We start from the raw sequence: 22,937 nt of genomic DNA on the forward strand, positions 1-22,937 counted from the left end.
TAGATCTGTCCCCCAGATGATTCCAGTCTCATCAAATAGATAATAAGATTAACTTGCTCACTTACTGTAGTAGACAGCTTCAGGTTCACTGAGATGAACTTCCAGACCAGGCACAGTTATGGAAGAAGGGATATTTATTGAAGTTCACAGATTCAAGGGAAGTTCCATAATGGTCAAAAGAGTCGGCCTGCCTTTACAGGTCCAAGCAGAGAGAGAGAAGCACAAGCCAAAAGCCACACAGTGCAGCACACTTCAGGAACTCCTGCTAGGCACACTTTGCATATCTTCAGATTGAAATCTGAAACCCATCACCACACCTTAAGATCTGCCCAGTGACACCACCTCCATCCAGGTGGCTGCAGATGCAAACTACAAAGTAATAAAACACTGAATATATTGGGGGCCATCTATTCAAACTACCACATTCTGCCCTTGGCCCCCAATAGATTCATAACTATCACACATTGTCAATTGTACTCAGTTCAATTTAAAAGGTCCCCACAGTCTTGACCAATTTAAATAGTAAGTCCTATAAAAATCAAACAAGTGAAATACTTTCAACATATAAAGGCACAGAGTAAACAAACTCAATCACCATCAAACAAACATCAAACTTCTGCAGTTCAAGTCCAATATAGCCAGAGACTGACAGTCTCTAGATTTTCCATTTCCTCCCCTCCAGCTGGGCAGAGTAGCCAGGGAACACTTCCATCCTAGGCTAACAGGGTGCTCTATGGTAGCCCTTGAATAGTTCTAGTATATCCAAAACATCTTCAGGTCTTCATGCAAACCACAGTCCATCTTCCAAGGCTCATTCAACCTATCAGGGCATCAGGCCCTGCCTCATGCCACATCTCAGCAGCAGCTCCTGGAACTGTGTGCAATTCATGACTACTCCATGCATTTTTCATGCTTCTGAAATCAATACCAGGTGTGCAGGACACAGCCATATTCTTAATTCAGGGAAGAAATAAATTGTAACCTTGAAAAGCAGGTTCCATCTCCAGTCAACTCTTTCCAAAAGTGTTTGCCTTTCTATGATAATCTTTCCTCAGGCATACTTTCCATGGTAAAGCAATTGGACCATCTTCCTTAAGATTGCTAATGTGGTGACAATAGCAGCTTTAGTAACCTAAAACCTGTCTCTATACCAGTAAATTTAACTTGCTTAAAGCTTTTCAGCTTAAAAAATATCTCTAGCCAAGCACATTAGTCCATAACAAATGTAACCTTGATCAAACTCTCTGGGTCTCAGCAGCAAAATGCAGCCAGCCCTTATGCCAGTAGCCCAGTTCCAACAAAGTCCTCTATTGTCTTTCCTTCCCCTTAAAAAGCTCATAAGCCAAACCTCGAAGTTCAATGCTATCTGTACTTAGCATTCTCAAACTCTGATCAGAATAGTCCACAAAACTTGGCTTACCACTCCAGAAGGTATCTTCAGTTGCAAGCACCAAATCCATGCCTATTCTTCCAAAACAAAGGTTTCAAAAGATCAACATCCACATGGTCAGATTCATCCCAGCCCACTCCCTGATACCAAGTTCTATAGCAGACAGTTTCAGGTTCACTGAGATGAACTTCCAGACCAGGCACAGTTATGGAGAAAGGGATATTTATTGAAGCTCACAGATCCAGGGGAAGTTCCATAATGGCCAAAAGAGCTGGCTTGCCTTCACAGGTCCAAGCAGAGACAGAGAGAAGCACAAGCCAAAAGCCACACAGTGCAGCACACTTCAGGAACTCCTGCTAGGCACATTTTGCATATCTTCAGATTGAAATCTGAAACCCATCACCACACCTTAAGATCTGCCCAGTGACACCACCTCCATCCAGGTGGCTGCAGATGCAAACTACAAAGTAATAAAACACTGAATATATTGGTGGTCATCTATTAAAACTACCACACTACCTTTATAAAGAAGGTGCTAAGCAAGAAAAATGGCTCAGCTTTTTTGATTCCCCAATACCAATGGAAAGCCAGATGCACAAAGTGGTGAATATGTCTCTTTATCGCTCTCTCTCTGCAATAAATAAATATTTTTTAAAGTAAGTTTCTGATTTTGTTTTTCAAAGTAGGGTCTCTCTCTCTAGCTCAGGCTGTCCTGGAATTCCTTATGTAAGCCTCAGGGTGGCTTTGAACTCACAGAGATCCTCCTACTTCTGCCTCCCAAGTGCTGGGATTAAAGGCATGCACCATAATGCTTCACCTAAAAGTAAGGTTCTAGAGAGATAGCTTAGTCCTTGTTTCTGAGAGAAAAAAGGGGAAGACACAATCTATAAAAAACAGATTGCTAATGAGACTGATACATCAGTCCCCTTGATTTTGGACTCCCCAATCCAGAACTGTGAGCAATCACTCTTTGTAGTTTATATGTTATGCAGTGTAAAGCATATGCTGTAGTAGCCAGAGAGAGAACTCAATGGGAATATTTTCCATATCACATCACAAATTATACTTGTCATATAGTAGTTTTGTCAGTTACCATTCATAGGGATTCAGGTGGGAGGTGACATCTTTCTGCAGGGTAATGGTGTCATAACAGATGGTTTATGACTTTGAAACTACTTCATCTCAGTCCCTCAGACTCCCTCTCCTTCCTCTTATGTCCTCCATTTTGTGGGAAGTCTCTGGCTATCTAGATGGAGAGGGACAAATGATGAGGAACTGAGCACTCTGACAAAGTCATGGGGCAGGGGTCTCTCATCTTGGAGTGGATTCTTTGGCTTCCGTCAGGCCTCAGATATCTTTACTCCCACCGGACACCTGGACTGCAGTCTTGAAGAATGGTCTGAGTCAGGAGCAGTCATGTAAGCTTCCCTCAGAGTCCTGATGTCAGAAACCCCATGAGATTGTCAGTGGTTACAATTTTATGCTTCTAAGCTTTTGGAATCATTTATGACACAGTGATATATAACTAACATATTTTACAACATTTCTTTGTGAACACAATGCCAGAGAGTGATTGAAAACAACAACTTGTAAGACTAGCCAATGATGTGTGAATATACAATGTTATTAGTAACACAAGCCAATCAGTGAGTATAAGTAATGCAATCTCAATTTCTTTCAAAATTATAAACCTATTCAAGAGAAAAGAGACCAAAGAAAAGATGTCACTACTTGATAAATTACTTCAGTGGTAAGTAATTTAGCTTCATTTCTCTCATGGAAGCTGGATCCCATTGACTCACTATGTGCTATAGGTGATGATTACAAACCATCCCTTAAATATGTAACCCATGGTGTCTCATCTCCATAGTGAAACTCATCATATTCCCTGTTTCTCAGGGTTTAAGGAAAGTGACCAGCACACAGGGAGTATTTTGTTTCCAAGTAGCAGTACTTGACAAATGTTACTTAAGATGATTTTCACTGTGTTATAATTACATGAGTTTTCTAGCATGAGTTTCATGATCATTCTTCGAGATATTTTCAGTGGTTCTCCCATTTCTGTACCTCGGAGATACTCTAGATGGTAATGTGACCACAGATCAACAAATAGGGTCTTATTTAGTTCCTGACCATTTATACTCTTGAGTTAAGGAACAGGAAACAAAGTAGCAATATTTTCTTCCATTTTTTTCTTTTTTCCTTCCTTCCTTCCTTCCTTCTTTCCTTCCTTCCCTCCTTCCTTCTTTCCTTCCTTCTTTCTTCCTGCCTTCTTTCTTTCTTTTATCTTTCTGATAATGATTTTCTTTTTCTCTTTCTATGAAAATGTTGACGTGAGCATCAGAGTTTCCAGTCACCTCCCTCTATAAAATAATTCTGAGGCCCTCACTCATGCAATAGTGGCATGACTTATAGGGGGTAACCAACACTCCATCATCCTAAGGCTAAGTGTCCTAATTTTTTGTTGTCCAGAAATAGAAAATAACTCCTGCATCCATTTATTCATTAGGTCAGACAACTGCCTCCCTGCTGTGCACCAACTTTCTGCAGGTAAACCTGATTCTGTCATAAGTACATCCACTAGTCCCTGGAGCTCTCTCAGCAAGGATGGAAGCCGAGGACAGATAGCTTGAGAAGGAAAGGATGCTTGAGCAAGCTGGCTTGAGCCCAGCATCTCACATGCCCACCTGCCCTTCACCTTTTGGTATATAAGCTCAGTGACCTGAGGCTCAGCAGAGGCATAGACCTTTGAGGTTAGAATGGTCTTAGCAGTCCAAAAACCCAACTCCTCTGCTTCAAAAGGAGGAACTGGAAGATAAGTCCCACAGCTAGCGAGTGAGAAATGCAGGGTTGACTGTTTGAGAAGTCAGGCCAGTCCCATGGGCTACCTTGGGTCTACCACTACTTTGGGGTGTCCTTTACATCACCGTAAACAAAGGCTCCAGGCTGGGGCTGCTTAGGAGCAAATAAGGCATTCTTCAGTGGACTGTGTATAAATATTCTGATGATCTCATGTTAGCTTTGTTCTGTATGTTTAATAATTCTGCCATGTGCAGGGCACTCATGGGCATCAATACCATTGTGCTAAAAAGCATAATGTGAACTCTTCTTGTTTGTCTTTAAGGAGAACTAGGGGACCATGAATGTGGTTATTCAACTGGCCACCTAATTCTAGAAATACAACTTGTCTTAATTATGTTTAAATTTTTTTTTAATGTGCACAAAGTAAAAATGAGCTTCACTTAATAGATACAGTGAAGCCATACTTAGATTTCCTGGGGGGAAAGAATTTTAGAAATGTAATTTTAAAATAAAAAATAAATGGGAAAGGAATATGCATGTACATTGATTCTCACTTTCCCTGAAGGCAGCTGTGAGACAAATGCCTCCTGCATGCTGTCAAGCTTTACAGGAGGACTATGGGAGGTGCTTAATCTCCATCAGTAATGAGGACGTGGCAGAATTGTCTCTGGTCCACCAGGAAAGAGTGCAAACTTACAGACAGATCCTGGCAGGGGCTTACTGATGTTGATTTATATTTACTTATCCTTCTCCACCCCCCCTTTTTTTTTAAATCAACTGATTTCAGAACACTTGGCTGAAATCAAGACCCTCTGCAATAGCTGCTTCTTTGCGGTTTCTAGTCCAGTCTGTCAAACTCTAAATGACAGCATGCAAATTTACTCCTCTCCTTTTCAATAATTATTTCTAGTGATCAATTCCCATTTTTTGTTTTGTCTCACTCTAGTCCACACTGACCTGCAACTCACTATAGTCCAGACTGGTCTTGACTTCTCAGCAATCCCATAATCTTACCCTCCTAAATTCTGGGATTATAGGCATGAGCGCCATTTTAAAAAATTTGGACTTTGACAGTTTCATAAATATGCATTCCAATTTGATCATATAAACCCTTTTGTCCTTTTTGTTTTTACCCTCTCCCCACTCCTGATGAACTCTCTTCTTTCCCCCACATGCTAGTAGATATATCCTTGAAGAGACTAACACTCTCTCCTCCAGCAACCATTAACTGCCAGTAGCTCTTCAGATACGGGTGGGGATTGTGGGCCCTTCCTCCATCTGTGATGGGTGGTGACTGTCCCCATGCTGTGTAGGCCTTGTGTAGGTGAACACAGCTGTTGTAAGTTCATGTGTGCAAAGGCCTTGTCATGTGCGGGTTGTCATCTGCACCCCCAGGCTCTTCCGTTCTTCATGCCTCCATGTGAATATCCGCGTCCCTACTCAATCCATTAGCCCTTTGAAAACTTTTTGGGAGGTTGGTTGCAAATAAAGATTCTGTGATGCTGGGAGTTTAATTCTTTTAATGTATGTATTCTCACCAATATGGCTAAGATTGGCTTCACATTATAGACTTCTTCCTAAGGCTGCACTGTAATGAATTTTCTCCAGACAACCACAAGCTGTCTTGGTATCTGCCCATCTACTTTCAATTTCCTGCTGGTGAGGTTTGCTCTTCTCTTTCACTTGACGTGAAATTTAGTGAGCCTTCACAGTCATTGGCATTCAGGCCCCAGACCCCATCTTCCTGGAGTGAGAAGCTATTGAATTCACTTCCATCTCTTTCAAGCCCCATCTGCCAAGAACCAGGGGCTTAGAAGCAGAAAGGTGAGAATGATTTTATTTCTGCATTAAAATGTAGCCATTTTATTGATATAAGGAACGTAGTCTTTCACCATTATTCATGGTAGTTATGTTCTATAAAATTACCATAAATATTGCATTGGTGAATTCTTGACTGTCACTCCTAGTGAAAATTTAACATTGGGTTCCTGTCAGCTGACATTTTCGTCAGTGAATCACTACATAGCTTGATGTCATTGATTCATCAGCTTTGAACTCAGAGCCAACAGCACTACCTCTTAGACTTGAATAAAACCCATCAAACTCACTGTTTTCCCTGTAGAGTCCCAGTCTAACATGACAGGGAGGTCTGTTGGGATTCTGTTTGCCTTTTCTTTTTAATTAGTACCCCAGTTGACCTCAAATTTGAGACCCTCCTCCCTTAATTCCCAGCAGTAGGTTTATAGGTTTGTTCCACTACCACTGGTGAAAGGCCATTTTAAACACAAAATCAGCTGCAAAAACACAAAGATGCAGAAATAAAGTGGCATCCAGTCCATTATAACACAGATGGTTGTTCCCAGTAGGAGGAGCAAAACAGAAACACTGCTGTCTGGTTCTATCCCGGTTGGGGCCATGTGCGTTAAAGTCTCAACTTGTTTGACTGTGACATTGAGGTTACAGATACATTCTGAGTTCAATTTTTTCCAAACTTGGTTTTTTTTTCTTATGTTTCATTTCTGAAAATTTCTATTGCCAAGTTTCCCATTCACTGATTTTGTATTTGTCAATTCCAACCAGTGGGTTTTGCCACTATTCAAAGTGCAGAGTGTTTTGAATGTTGCAGGTTTTCAAAGCTATGTTACCACCTCTGGAAGTTACAGATGTTTCTTTATAGCTTTCTCCTCTAATTATATTTAGGCTTTCTGAGCATATTGTGAGCAGCTGCTTTGAAGTCCTGACATGTTGATTTTATAATCTCTGCTGTTTCTAGGTCTTTTGGATTGATTTTTTTTTTCTTGTAGTGAATAGAACAGTCCTGTCCCTTTCATATTCTTGCTGCTTTTTTTTTTTTAAACTTGTGATCCTGGGTATCGTATCTGTATGATTTCAATTCCAAGAATTGCTTTCCAGCTTGAAGGCAGGACAGACTTGAGACGGCACACAGCAGGCTGGGCTGCAAGAATCAGCTCTGCATTTCTTAGACTACGTATGAAATAGCCTTTGCTCTAGGGCTGTTTTATCTCCACTGTTTTTGAGTGTCACCTATAGCTTTACTAAGTTTTAGAGGAGTCTATCAAAATGTCCTGTTTAGTCAATAAGATATCTGTGAGAAACTTGAATGGCTCTCATCTGCGTGGAAGGATTTTTCAAATCCCAACTGCCAGGTGATCATTCTGAGTCTAGCAGTAGTTCCAGTCCAAGCCATGAGGACTTGCCAATTTATTTTCTTATTCATTGAAGTGCTGGGGGTCAAACCCAAGGTTCATATGGAGTTTTAGCACTTTTATGGGCAAAGGAGAATTCAATCCAAGACTTATGGAGCACTTTTTCTCTCCACATAAACACTTCTTGGGCTGGGGAGATTGCTCAGTGGTTAAAGTCATTTATTTGCGAAGCCTGAGAACCTTGGTTTGATTCCCCACTACCCACATAAAGCCAGATGCACAAAGTGGTGCATGCATCTGGAGTTCATTTGCAGTTGAAGAAACCTTGCTACACTCTCATTCTCTTTCCCCATCTCTCAAATAAATTAAAAAAAGTTAAAACTCAAGTTTTCTCTATAAATTTGAAAGCCTCTTTGAGTCATTTAAGGACAATCTCTCAAGTCAGTCAAAACATGAATGCTCAGCCTGTGGTTGTTCTGTCTGGTGTCTAGAAACACATGTCTAGAAATTGTCTGCAGGCAACATGATGATGGGGTCATGTGGCATGATCTTTTCTATTAGTGTTCAGAGTTTTCAATTGCCAGTTACCTATGGCCACACACACACACACACACACACACACAGAGAGAGAGAGAGAGAGAGAGAGAGAGAGAGAGAGAGAGGCACAAGATTTCTAAATGCTTATGATGGATGGGGACATCCCATAGGTATATCACTATGTGGGCCTAAGCAGAAATTTATCAGTATGCCTTAAGTTTAAATTTCATCTCTAGATTTTCATCCTACTTATCATTGATAAATACAAAAACTTATATAAAATTATGATTTAAATTTTATAGTTTTTGAGTAGGTGTTTATTAAATATGTCAGTGTGCACCTATAACTTATAAAACATCAGTTGCCACCTGTCAGTATTCTCTGCATATGTGTGCAACTGTGTGTCAGTTCACAAACATGTACAAGTCCATCTGAAGTCTCCATTAAGGGACCTATCTTTCATTCTCTATAATATATATCATCTAATCTCAGTTACTTTTAGGATTTTTTTTAACAAATTGTGATTTCTGCATCTTCCTACCCATGGCATGCTACTTTATATTAAGCTCAAATTTTATGTTTTGTAATAATATTTCACATTTTTACCATATATATATATATATATATATATATATATATATATATATATATATGTGATTTATTCTTCAACCATATGTGTTTTGTTATTCTAGTAAAAGGTATTTTCATAACTACACTTCATATTTGATGAGAGTTTATTGGGAAACACTTTTCATATATTGACTTTACATCAGGAAACCTTGTAAAATTTCTTATTGCCACAATTCAACTGTAGGTTTTCAGTGCACACAAACATAATGACTAGTCCAGTCCTTAAATTATTTCTGCTTTCTTGCTTCACAGTGCTACTTTGGACAAAGCCCCCACCCTAGCAAGTAAATCCTGTACCCAAGAAGAGGGCTGCCTTGCTTTTGCTCTTAAATTTAGATTCCTTTCACTGCTAATTATTATCCATTGTGTATTTTTGCTTTTTATTGTAATCAGAAAAAAATCTGCTCTTTATGCTTTTCTTAAAGTTTTATTTTAAATGTATATTGAATTTTAACCACTATATAATGTAAGTCTTAACTTGATTATTTTTTTCAACTGTTTTCAACTTGGACGGCAGAATTTTTCTTTTTTGGTGTAAGTCCACGGCTGGTGGTATGTGTTTTTGATAGCGTGTGTAGTTTGTGACATATTCATAGTCTTCCTTAGTCAACAGTGAGATTAATGCATGCATTTTCTTTCTCATATGTCCTTGTGCATGTTTGAAACTAAGCTTTTCATTTCTATATTTTAGCAGTTCCTAAAATGTTAGAATATTTATTTCCTGAATCATGGTCATATTTTCATGTAAAACTGTTTAAGCTGGAAGAGTCTTTTATTGTATTTTGCTTGGTCTTGGTGAACATTGACATGCTGATTCTATTTATAGCTATACTTTCATGTACGTACTCTGTTCTTTCGTATATCTTACTCCACTTCGAATCTCCTGTTGTTTCTGGTAGTACAGTCCTCCTACCACAGGACCTTATACAACTCCTTCTAAGCTGTTTTCCTACACATTGCCATTTAATTTTAAATTTTCAGAAGCTTGTGAAGTTATGATTTAAATTTTACTTTATCAAAATTTTGAAGTATTTTTATTTATTTATTAGTAGAGAGAGACAGACATAGAAATAGAGAGAGGGTGGGGGGAGGAGGGGCACTAGGGCTTCCTTCTACTGCAAACAAACTTTAGATGCATGTGCCACTCTGTGTATCTGGCTTTACATGAATACTTTACAAGCAAGTGCCTAAACCACTGAACTACCTCTTCACCCCACTATATCAAATTTTTGAGTCAATTTTTTCTATCTTACTAAGGTTTCTTTCAAATCAATATCTTCTTAATATGTGATCCCTTTTTAAAGTAAATTTTTAAAAATTTATTTCTGCTTTCACATTGTTGGTGCTTGCTCACTTCCTGTCTCATGTGCAGCTCTAGAATCATGCTGAGCATACTAATCATCCTTTGCTAATGTTAGATTAATTCTAAACACACCAACAATTCTTTATTTTAGAGGTAGCACGTCATCCAGCTATAGAGATAGCCTAGTTTTCACTAGGGGTAAGAGACAATTCCCTGCACTTCATGTGGACATGCTTGTCAAAAGACACCTGGAGGCCACAGGCAGATCTGCGGTCTGTGTCCCCAGCACTGGGTGAGTAGGTGACTCCAGGGAGCTCTGTAGGAAGGTGAAACCAGGCTGTGTGTGGAAGGGAGTTGAGTATCCAGACATAGGAAGGGGAAAGCAGAAATTACAGAAACCTGTGGGCATGTTAGGAGATGCAGGAAAACCACATGCACTTTTACAGAAGCCCACTGTGAAGAGGTAGAGAGGAAGGGTGGGCCGAGAGCTCTTTAGAGCTGTGTGCAGAGGTGGAAATCAGTGGAGTGGCAGTAGCAGCACAGCCTGGTCTGTCGATGATTTCCGAGGAGGAGGGCTTTGAGAAGGGAAGCAGGTCTGTTAGGAGTTCCATGGAGAATATGAAAGCTGTGCAGAGAGGACAACACAGCAAGTCTCCCGACAGGAATCAAATAACTTTATGAACTTTTTGATTTCCTCCGTGATTTCTTCATTGACCCATTCTTCATTTAGTAGTGCATTGTTTAATTTCCATGATTTTGTGTATGCTCTATAGGTTTTCTTGATATTGATTTGTAGTTTGATCCCATTGTGGTCAGATAGAATGCAAGGAATTATTTCAATTTTCTTGTATTTGTTAAGATTTGCTTTGTGTCCTAATATACGGTCTATTTTAGAGAATGTTCCATGTGCTGCTGAAAAGAATGTGTATTTAACAGCATTTGGATGAAATATCCTATATATATCTGTTAGGTGAATTTGTTCTATGACCTCATTTAATCTAGATGCCTCTTTGTTTATTTTTTGCCAGGAAGACCTGTCAATTGATGAGGGTGGGGTGTTGAAGTCACCCACTACAACTGTGTTTGGTGTTATCTGTGACCTTAGTTCTAATAGCATTTTTTTGATGAAGTTGGGAGCCCCCATGTTAGGTGCATATATGTTTAGGAGTGTAGTGTCCTGTAGGAGTGTGCCTTTAATCAATATAAAGTGACCTTCCTTACCTTTCCTAACTAAAGTTGGACTGGAGTCTACCTTGTCAGATATTAGGATAGCAACCCCTGCTTGTTTTCTAGGCCCATTTGCTTGAAACACAGTTTTCCAACCTTTCACCCTCAAATAGTGTCCATCCTTTGTAGAAAGGTGGGTTTCTTGGAGGCAACAAATTGAAGGATCCTGCTTTTTAACCCAGTCTGCAAGCTTGTGTCTTTTGGTTGGGGCATTGAGGCCATTGATATTGAAAGATATTATTGAAAGTTGTGTATTGATTTTGCCATTTTGTTTTGTAATTCTTCCTGTTTTACCTTTGCTCTCTTGTATTAACTAGTATTTGAGTATGGTTTGTTTTTTCCAGGTTCCTTATATGTGTGCCTTTCTTTCTCTTCAGCATGGAGGATCCTTTCAAGTATTTTCTGTACATCTGGTTTTGCCTTCAAATATTCCTTTAGCCTGCTTTTGTTGTGGAATGTCCTTATTTTTTCATCTATTTGAATGGATAACTTTGCAGGATAAAGTAACCTTGGTTGATAGTTGCTGTCTTTCAGAACTTGGAATACATCACTCCAAACCCTTCTGGCTTTTAAAATTTGTGTTGAGTAATCTGCTGTGATCCTGATGGGCTTGCCTTTGTATGTGACTTGGTTTTTCTCTCCAACTGTGGTCAGGGCTGTCCAATGAGGTAGGTTGGGGGTAGACAGAGCTAGGTTATGTTAGGGGTAGATAGGACTAGCCAGTAAGATAGGTTTGTGGGTATAGTGGATAGGGTTAGCCAGTGAGGCAGGTGAGGGAATGGGCATGGATAGCCAGTGAGTTAGGTTGGGGGATGGACAGGGATAGCCAGTGAGGGAGGTTGGGTGTGGACAAGGATAGCCAGTGAGTCAGGTTGGGGGTGGACAAGGAGAGACAGTGAGGTAGGTTGGATATGGACAAGGATAGGCAGTGAGGTAAATTGAGGATATGGACCAGGATAGCCAGTGAGGCAGGTTAAGGGCGTGGGCAAGCCGAACTAATGGGTTGCTTTAGGGGAACAGTGTGTTCCATCAGGGCCCTGGAGCATGTTTGATCTGGGGTCTCATTCTCTGGCTGGCCAATGCTCTGATCTTTCCAGCTCTGACACTGGAGCCCCTTGTTAATGGCCTGCTTTCACCTTAAGCTGCCTATCAGTTTTAATGGCAGTCACAGACATGCTTTTCAGGGTATATTTTACCAAAGTGAACATAGAGAGCCAGAGATCATCACACAAGAACTGAGACAGGGCAGTGGAGGAGGAGGGCAGGAGTGTGGGACAGCTGGGAAGCCAGACCCCTTCCAAGTTCCAAGCGTAAGAGGAGAGCAGAGACGGGAGGTTGGTCCTCCAAAGGCAGCAGGCCCTTTCCCTGACATGAAGAAATATTTGGATGCTCCCGGGTAGAAAAAGAGAGAACTCTCAGAAGTACAGTGCAAGAAGCAGCAGCAGCCTTGATTGCAAGTAGACTTATGGCTGGAGGGGGCTCCAGGGCTTGAAGTCCACTGGTGCAGCCTCTGGGAAGGAGTCTTAGGGAGGACGGTCAGCACTACATCGGTTCCCCATATGCTAATGAGTGACCAGTGAACAGCTTTTCTCATTTGTCCTTGGAGATGTATAGAACCGCCTTTTAAGGACATCTTAGAGCCCTTCCTCCACTGGCCACTGTTTGCCCCTATACTCTGCGCTGACCTTGCCTGTGTCACCAAGCTTAGGGCAGCCCTGTCTCCAAGCCAGCTCATGCACTGGGCTTTGTCACCGCTTACTCTACCTGGTACTGCCGGACAGCATCTGAAGCTGACTGTTTATCACTTTCTGCTGTTTTTCTCCATCCAGTCCTGAAAGCTGTGGTGCCATGTATTGCAGCACAAGCCAGGAACACAGATTCTGATGGAGCTGGGCCCTTGCCCAAGGCTCTCGGTCCACTTCCTGTGTTTTGGGAAGTTCTCCAGAGTTCGAAATCAGTGTTCTTTCACTGGGTGCCAAATGTGGTGGTGGATACCCGAGCACTCTAGTCCACTGGGATTTCACCAGCTGACCCTCCAGCCCGCAGCCAATGCCACACTGTTCTCTCCTCCTGGCTTTTCCTTCGCCCAACCAGTGGGGTTGGACACAATAGAGTGTGTTACTATAGCCGTGTGTCCCCTCCTAGTCCTGATGACCCCAAATTGCCCTTCTCTCCTAACTCATTCCTGTTTCCCAGTGACTCCCAGCTTTCTGCTTGCTGCTCCCGTGGGCTTTGCCAGCTCAGTCCTTCATTCTTCCAGGTTTGCAAGAAGGACCTGTTCTGGAAGTTACTGAAGGAGTGGTTGAATTAAGTGATTGGACAGCCGTGGCTGGAAGCAAGGACTGTATCCATAAAAGATGTGTTTGTGATGAGAATGTTCACAGGGTAATGGTCCAGGCAGACTTTGCCAGTGTTAGCTGCTCTGGATAAAGTAATCCAAAGGGAAAAAAAACAAAAACAAAAACATAAGATCCTTTAAGAATAGATTGTTAGGGAAAGATAGGAGTCTCTGGCAGGGATTGGGGAAGTGAGATAGGACATCAGGTGGTCAATGAAGTACGTAGGATCACACCAAATACACTGTACAAAACAGGAGCCGACTGAAAAATTATAACTTTCCCTCTGATCTTTGACGAGGCACTGTGAGCTGTGAATGGCAAGTCAGCCAGATTCCCTGGGCCCGACCTTTCCTGAGTGAAAACTCGCAGTGTCTTTCCAACTCCGAAACGGTAACAGAAGTTCACTTAACATAAAACCACAGAACAAGTCTCCTCTACAGACCGGATAAGCCAAACACAGAAAGGTGCCTTTGCTCTGCAGTCTTTAAATATTTCCTCTCTGGCTCTCCCGGCTCAGAACTGTACTTTTACAATGTAGAGCTTTGTCAGTCCTGGAAGAGCAAAACATGACAAGTACAAGAAGTCACCTCTGTTGTCTAGTATTCTGAGGTCTCTGTGTAAATGCCTCACAGTGTGGCTGTAATCCCCTCACTTGACCTTGAGCTCAAGATGTCCTTGGAGTACATCAATGCTCCCTGGAATCTGTCCTCTAAAGGCAATGTGTGGTATGTTGAGAATCAAAACAGCTTTGCCATGTGTAACCCTGTGCCACTCCATGGCCCCCAGCTGGTCACAACCTTTCTTTGCCTCCCACAAGGCTTTTTGGTGATGGATATACATCATCGTGAGAGGTGAACTGTCTATTTTCTGCACTGAACAAAATTTAATGTGGCATGAGACAGAATGCATACTTGTTTCCCAAGCCCATCTCCTTTTCTCCAGAGTGTCAGCTGGACTATGCTTCAACATTTCTGTGAATTTAAGTGAGTCTAGGTGACAAGGTTTGACCAACACTAGACCAGAACATGCTGGATGCAATACTCAGAACTTGCCCGTGGGAGCTCATCCCCAGCTGCCCCAAGGAGAGCAGAACTCCAGGGCAGAGCCGTTGTTCTAGCTCACAGAAACGTCTCCCTGGACTCAGAATCAACTTCTCATGCCTACACCACCAAATCTGAGTGTGCTATCATTGAAGATGGGATTCCTAACCCTGAAAAAGTAGAGTTAGGCTGATCACAAGGTGGGGTACAGCTAAGGGAAACTGAGAGCTTACGGGCTGCATCCCAGACCTGGAGATGCTCAGAATTTGCATCTGGTCTACAGGACATGGGACAGAGGTGTTCATGGCAGCCGCATGAACCTCTGGCTGCAGGAAAGCTCAGTGGGGGCCACCCTGCAGCAGGCAGGAAGCAGACCTGGCACCTCACACACTCCTGCCTACCCTGAACATCCCTCCACTATAGCTAGGTTTGCACCTAGAGGCCTGGAAGCCTGTATGATCCAATCTGTGGAGGTGAGACTTGAGGCCCGTGGTGGATTGTGGGAATGGAGATGGAGCCGGAGGGGACAAGTGAACACATGTCACCACAGCCTTGTTAACTCAGAAAGAATAGCACTTTGCTGGTGGGTCACTGGCAAGCGCGTGCAGTCCACTGGCTTGTATTTCCGTTTGTTGTTGGGTTGCTCCTTCCTGACAATATGTCCTCCCGAGGGAGCCCAGTACAAGCTAAGAGGTTATACGTTATTTTCATTGAGGATTTCTTTAAAGCAGGAGGAATGTACAAACAATTGGGGAAAGCAGGTGCTTTAAAAAAGTGTTTTTTTTTTTTTTTTAAATTGTGGGCTCCAAACCCTCCTCTACCAAATCTCATTTCAATTAACTTCAACTGTCACTTAGTGGCCCCCTCACTGTGTTTACGGGTACAGGCCCTACTGAGATGAGATGAGACATTCTGGAGTGCTGACGTCACCTGTTTAATTGCACAGACATTTGGAGCACCTGGGTACAGTAATAACCTTCTGCCAGGCTCCACGCGGAGCATCCGGTGAGGAAACTGCAATTAAAATAAAGCGTGGTCTCTCACCTTCCAGAGCTGCGGTTGATGGTACAGGGAGATGCTGGTGACATTCTCCAGTCATAGTCGCCCGAACCTGTGTCTGTCTGCTTCCTCTGCGCTGTGTGACAGAAATGGACAGCACGCATTCACAGAGTTCTCTGATCTGAAATGGCAGACAGACAGTGACCAGAAAAGCCCTCACTGCTGCACCAGCTGAGGGGACAAATGAGCTCAGAGGGGCGTGTGTCTCCACAGAGTGCAGGCTTGCTGTCATTTTTCATGTGGGTGTTGCACGCCAACCGTTCACAATGCTGGAGCACCTGTCGCTCACTGGCATGGCCAATGTACCTGGTACAAGTACAAGTCTGAGCTTTGCAGACTGCAGGGAACCCAGCTTGGGAGTCACGGTTGGCCCTCTGGGTGACGAAGCCTTGGTGTTGAGTTCTGGGGTCAGCCTGACGAACCCAAGAAAAGAGAGGTGTTCCGAGAGACCTGTATGCAGATCCTGGAGTAGCATCAGCCAGCAATATGAAAGAGTTGAAACTGCTAAACTAGCTTGGGGGCTTTCCCTCGCTGAAGTGGAGTAGCATTACAAAACTGTGTGAAAAGTTGGGGCGCTATCCTTCTCACGCGCACTGACCCTGTGGTGGTTACTGAGACCTGACAAAACCAGCCCAGTTCTAGCCCATCAGCATTTTACTTGAAGGCTGGAGGAGTGTGTGAGTGGGGTGAGGCCAAAAGAGGGTGAGCATGTGGGCAGACCATCAAACCGCTATGTGTTCATGCATTAAAGTTCCCAATAAAAACAAATAGCACTTGAACACACTGGCTTGAACACACTGCTCCCCTAGGCTCTGCCACGAAAGTCCAGAGAGTTCTCTGCTATGCTGGACTTGGACTCCATTACTATCACACACAAAACATATCTATTCTGGAAGGCACTTAGCATCTCTGGAGCAACAGGAATGAAGCTTAAGGAAATGAGTCCTTAGAGCCCTCTTTAGCACTAGAACACATTTTAGCAAAGGGCAACTCTTAGGATGATTTTATTTTATGTCCAAATGCAGAAATTTACTTATTTCAAAGGTTTCTTTTATTAACCTGGTATTCCTCCAGGCAATTTTAGAATTCTGCAGAAGGCATGTTCACCAAAACAAATATTATATTTTCTAAAGTTAGATGCTAATACTAGGTGGAATCATACAAGGCTTACCCCCTCCCCCCCAATGTAGTCATGAAAGTAAACAGGAAACCAGAGGCCCATGGCTAAAATGTTTGCAAAAGTGGAAATTAGATGGTCACTTTCATTCAGTGAAATGATTTTCAAAGCTTTCAAAGCTTTTAACTGGTCACTGCACTTCACGGCTGCACATAAACCGGAGGAGGAAGAGGGAGCATCAAATGTGAGTCCATGTTTCTTGGGGGTGTTAGGCTATTTTGAATAATTCTCTGAAATGTGGTAGGCTTAAAAGCTGTCTCTAGTTGTATTGTTCTATGAATTATTTGCCACTTGGAACAAATGCTTCCATTCATTTAAATAAACATTTTAAACCTCCTAAAAAAATCTAATTTTAAATAGGGGATTTAGAGAAAATAGCTAGGCTGAAAAATCAAACACATGAAAAAACTCAGTACACAAACTTTTATCAAAAGTTCTAAAGTCAAATTCTTTTTGATCAAACAGAGATACTTCGAATAGCTCTGTCTTTAAAGCATAAAAATTCTGATTTCATGCTTTGTGCCACAGTCAGATCTATCACATATCGCTTTTGGATGCTGGCCACAGAGAGTCTTCTTAGGCTCTACACATAATTTGAAAAGCCATCCTTTTTCTTCACTCACTCCCTTAAAATGACTTTTCAGAAACTGTAAAAGGTGTCTCAAGTTTTACTTTCAGCTTCCAGCTTTGACTTCCAGGTAAATCAGGAATTGGTTCTCTGAAGCTCCTAAAGATGACTCCATGAGGGACTCAGGGCAGAGGCTCCCATTGGCTCCACAGTGGGCTGTGGACACTACTGGAGTCGTTTCTGCATGTTTTTAAACATTGAATCATACTTTAATATAAAAAGTTAGAAGAAAATATAGTACACATTTAAAGATATGCAATTATAATTGAAAACATATTCCACACACCATGTAAATGTCAAATTCATATTTTGGGACATTATTAATATCTCAATCTCCCTTATACAATACATATTGTAAACAAAATCATCAAGATGTAATTTTAAAAAGCCATTGTTTAATTTCATTTGTTTAAATGGACATGCCAAATATTTCTGCATTAAAAAAAAACAACTGAGAGACTGTGTATAATACTTAGCTGGATTTAGTCACTTTACATTGCGTATATAATACACAAGGCAAATTGTCTTGATAAATAAATACAATTTTGGTTGTTCAATTAAAAAGAGATGAAATGCAGAAATATTTGTTATGTTGATTTCTCCACTCTTACCTTGTTGTAGCCCCTGACTGAGACAGCCACAGTCTGTGCTTAGGCAACTGTTAGGGGGGCGAATGAGGAAAGCTGAGTTTGTGAGGCTAATAAAATGCAAAGGAAGACAAAGACATGTGATGGTGGCAAAGCTACCCATTAACCTACCACCCATGGCATTTGTGTATGCAAGAAGCAGGTCAGCCTGACACGTGGGGCCAGTGAAACATCATTGTTCCTTATTGACTGGAAGGTGACAAATGTGGAAGAAACTTGATGTAGCCGTGCCTGCCTCGTGTGAAGAGAACCACACTAAACACGAAAGAGGAGAGTTGTTTAATATTTTTTGCTTTAAGATGTGGGCAGTAGTGATGGTCTCTTGGTATTAGCCCCAAGTAACTCTTCGAACACGTTATTACCTGGTAGGAGGTCAGGGACTGCTATGAAGAGCGCTCAGAGTCAGGACCCTAGAAGTAGGGCTCCAGAAAAGCATTTCGTGGTTGTGTCATCTGAGTGAATCTTGCAATTTCTTGTTAACTGCTTGTCAATGAATACATGTACATGTGGTTTGTTGCAAGAATCAACAATCTCATTTCACCAGCAAACCTGATTTCACACACACAGGCCTCTCTCCAGAGCAATCAGAACACCATCCTTTGGCTCTAGAGCTCCTTGCTCAGAAGGCATAATCGTGCACAGAGTTGTGGTTGGAGATGCATCTTAACTTCTCCTCTGGTCATTGATTAATGGTGAGGACTGTGTCCACCTTCTCTAAAACATATCCACTGAGAGGAAAGCTTATCTCTCTCGACTGGTTTCCATCTCATTCTTTATTTTAACAGGCAAAAATATTTGGTTAATCAGCAGCAGAAATATAACACGTTTATCTTTAAGATGACTGGAAGGCCCAGGGATATAAAACTCAGTGTTAGAGTGCTTGCCTGGAATGCACAAAGCCATAGGTATAATCCCCTGTACTGCCAAAAAAAAAAAAAAATCAATCAATAAATTAATCAATAAAGTGATTATAGAGACTCTTAAGCACCTTGATAGATTTATTTTATGTGTCATCTTGACTAGGCCATGGAGTACCAATTAGCTGATAGACAAAAAGTTCTACAGGACAGGAAGGCCAGCCTCCTGGAAGGGAGAATTTGCCAGACTTCTGTGGGCTTCCTCCACATGCAATGTCCCCAGTGTTCTGTAGCAGTTGCCTTTGCACGCAAACTGTACATGGCCCCACTGGTTCTCCAATCTTCTGTCTTCACAGTGCATTCTGCACTGGCCTGTCCTGAGGACCTGGGACCTGGAAGTCTCAACAGTTGCCTATACCTATTATCTCTTTCCTCTCTCTCTCTCTCTCTCTCTCTCTCTCTCTCTCTCTCTCTCTGTGTGTGTGTGTGTGTGTATGTGTATGTTTATCCATAGGCTCTGTGTGTAATCATACAACTCCCTTTGTCTATTTCTCTGGAGGGCCCTGACTGATAGGTAATTCCTAACCCAGAATTAAAAAGTAAACTTACTGGCTGGAGAGATGACTTAGCAGTTAAGGTGCTTGTCTACACAGCCCGAGGACCTAGGTTTGACTCCCCAAAACCCACATAGGCCAGATGCACAAGGGGGTTCATGCATCTGGAGTTTGTTTGCAGTGGTAGATGTCCTGATATGCTTGCTCTCTCTCTCTCTCAAATAAATAAATAAAACATATAAAAAAGTAAATTCACTAGACACTATTTTTCCTCATCCACTTGAATTTATGTGCCTCACCTCATATCTAGTACAATCCAAGAGTCTCAGCCAAGAAGGTAGGAGGCTGGCTTCAACAAGGACTCTGCAGGAACCCAGAGCAGCGCTACAAGGCACATGCCTGGAATAGAAACAGCTTCTCAACTCTGTGAGTGCATAACAAAATAAGCTGGTGAGAGTGTTGACTTTCAATTGCAGTGGCATTCTGTATGTTTTCTTCCTTTTTTAAAGAAAGCATGTAATGAATATTTCGAAACAGCAGGAAAAGAGGATTTTTGCATCTTATCAACACAAAGACATTATCAATGTACAAGATGATGGGTGTGTGGGTGTTCTAAGCACACTGAGTTGATTATTGTACAATGTGTACACATATGTAAACATCACATACCACACCAACCAACATATGCAATTATAATGTGCCATTAAAAAGAACACATAAATATTAGAGCTAAAGATGTGTAACTAAGACAACAAACAGCATGCTACCACCACAGGACATTAAAGCCACATTCTGGCTTCTAAAAACCTCAAGGAACAAACTCTCTGGGTCTGTGCATCTAAAACAATAAGCAAAGCAAACAGAAGCCATGTGAGCATGCTAAGGAGTGCCGGGAAAATTGGTCAAAATGAGAGCTATACACTCAGGAATGATGGATGAGCGGCATGACCTGAAAAATATTGAACCCTCATTTTGTATACATATGTGTATATGCATGAGCACACAAGCACATGTGTCATATTCACATGTAAAAACACACACGTGAACTCTGTGTAGTCGTTTAGTATGAGCAGGTCAAGAATCCCCATGATTATCATCCTTTGTCTCAGACACACATGTGAACGCTGTATAATCATTTAGTATGTACAGGACAGGAATCTCCATGATCATTGTCCTCTGTCTCAGACACACATGTGAACTCTGTGTAATCATTTAGTATGTACAGGACAGGAATCTCCATGATCATTGTCCTCTGTCTCAGACACACATGTGAACTCTGTGCAGTCATTTAGTATGTACAGGACAGGAATCTCCATGATCATTGTCCTCTGTCTCAGACACACATGTGAACTCTGTGTAATCATTTAGTATTTACAGGACAGGAATTCCCATGATCATTGTCTTTTGTCTCAGACAGGACCCATCCGGTTCTACATGGAACAACCAGGAGTGGCCCAGGCTTTCATGAGAGATGACTGATGAATATTCCTTAAGAGACGGTAATGTATTTTTAAAATTTCCTACCATTAATTTTAGGAAATACAAAGACATAAAGTGGGCATTGTAAGTCTATCTTAATGTGATAAATATACAATGTTATAAAAGCAATGTAGTTCTTGTCTGGTTCTGCTGGATTTTATCGAATCCTAAAGAGGCTGCCCAGCCATGGCCCTCTGGTAGCCAGCAGGGACTAAGCGGGGGTGACAGGAAGCTCAGGGCCTGTGAAGCCCTGGAGGGGCGACAGGCCTTTTGCCACATTCTGCTCTTTCACCACGGAGGCAGCAGTCATACTTTGTCGTATGAAATTGGGAGCAGAAGCCGGCAAGTATTGTCCCACCTGAGCCCCTTCCTCTCTCCCAGGAAACCCCACTATCTCTGTGAAGACAAGGCTTTAATTATGGATTTAATGATGTCTGGCTATTCCCATGCCCATGTTTTCTTGTTTGTTTATTTATTTATTTATTTATTTTCTCTTTTTTTGAGGTAGGGTCTCCCTCTAATCCAGGCTGACCTGGAATTCACTATGTAGTCTCAGGGTGGTTTGTACTCTTGGCGATCCTCCTACCTCTGCCTTTCGAGTGCTGGGATTCAAGGTGTGTGCCACTGCGCCTGGCTTCTTGCTTATTTTTAATAATATTTATGGATTAACAAAATTGAACCACTGCATTAAAGCAATTATGTCAAAAAGACACAGACATCATGTTGTTTTTGGTAGGACTGCTATTGTGTGGAGGTCTTCTCCTCAGTGAGTGTTGATGCACTCACACACCATACTCTCCAGAGCCAAGCTTACCCCAAACTAGCTTCGGCCTTTGCAAACACTATTTCACCATTGCCCTTCCTTCTGGGTTCCTCCACTTCAGAGAACCTGACTGATACCTGTCACACCCTTCAGGAGCTCTGGTGCCCCGGGCTGATCTCCTGGGACCGAGGAGCAGTATGGACCTCTGCTTCCTCTGCAGACCCTGTGTACTTTCCTGCTGCTGCTGATCTTTTCTACCTGGGGACCACCACCAGCCCAGCTCACTCATCAGCAAGTCAAGCAAGGCAAAACCGATGAATTCTGGGATCGCCCTGTACTTTCCCTCTGTCTCCAGTCCTGTCCTCCTTCGGATGTACTATGTATATGAAGCTGCTTATGGCATAGGTGGAAAACACGATGACTCGGTAAGCACAGTGTAATGATTATCATCATCCAATTAAACCCTCAACCCACCATATGTTGTAAATTAGGTCCTCAGACATAGCTCATCCTCAGTTTAAACTTCTGTTCTAACTTTATAGGTAGCTTTCTAGTCCCTTTGATAACACTAAAGCATCCTCCATTTGTGAATGAAGATGAGAGAGACGATCCTGTCTTGTCTTTCCACTCAGCCATCCTGGAAGTGGCACCCCCATGGGCAGTGTGCCCACTTTTCAGTTTCTTTGTCATTGAGGAGATGCAGAGAACATTTTTTCACTGTTCTGTCATCACAGTTGCAAGACAAAAACATGTTTGCTAACATATTCAAAGGATTAAGTCACATTTGAGATCTTACTTGTTTCAAATATATGTAGTTAGTGGAATTTATGAATGCATGGAAGACATTTTTTTTTAATTGCTTTTTGAGACAGGGTCTCGCTCTAGCCCAGGCTGACCTGGAATTCACTATGTAGTCTCAGGCTGGCCTCAAGCTCACAGCGATCCTCTTACCTCTGCCTCCCGAGTGCTGGGATTAAAAGCATGTGCCACCACACCCAGCTCCCACAGAAGCCACTTGAATAAAGTTGGAATGCGAAAGCAAAATGATTAGTGTCATCTAAAAAATTCTGTGCAATGAAACCTGGAGTTGGGGTAAGGAGAAGTCTATGTCAGTTGGGAGAGTTTTATTTTTCTAATTTGTATTTGGCAGAGTTAATGATCCGAAGTGTTCCAATAATTACGAAAGCACAAAGGCGGGAAGCATAACAAGATGCAAATTGCCTTATTCCCACGATCACACAGCAGGCACTTGCAATGCTCACAATGGCCATTATTCAGAATTTTATACTTTGCCTGTTTTTCATGTTTCAAAGTAGCAATTTACTTTCTGGCGGGATG

This window comes from Jaculus jaculus, chromosome 20, assembly GCF_020740685.1.
Source record: "Jaculus jaculus isolate mJacJac1 chromosome 20, mJacJac1.mat.Y.cur, whole genome shotgun sequence".
Taxonomy (NCBI): Eukaryota; Metazoa; Chordata; class Mammalia; order Rodentia; family Dipodidae; genus Jaculus; species Jaculus jaculus.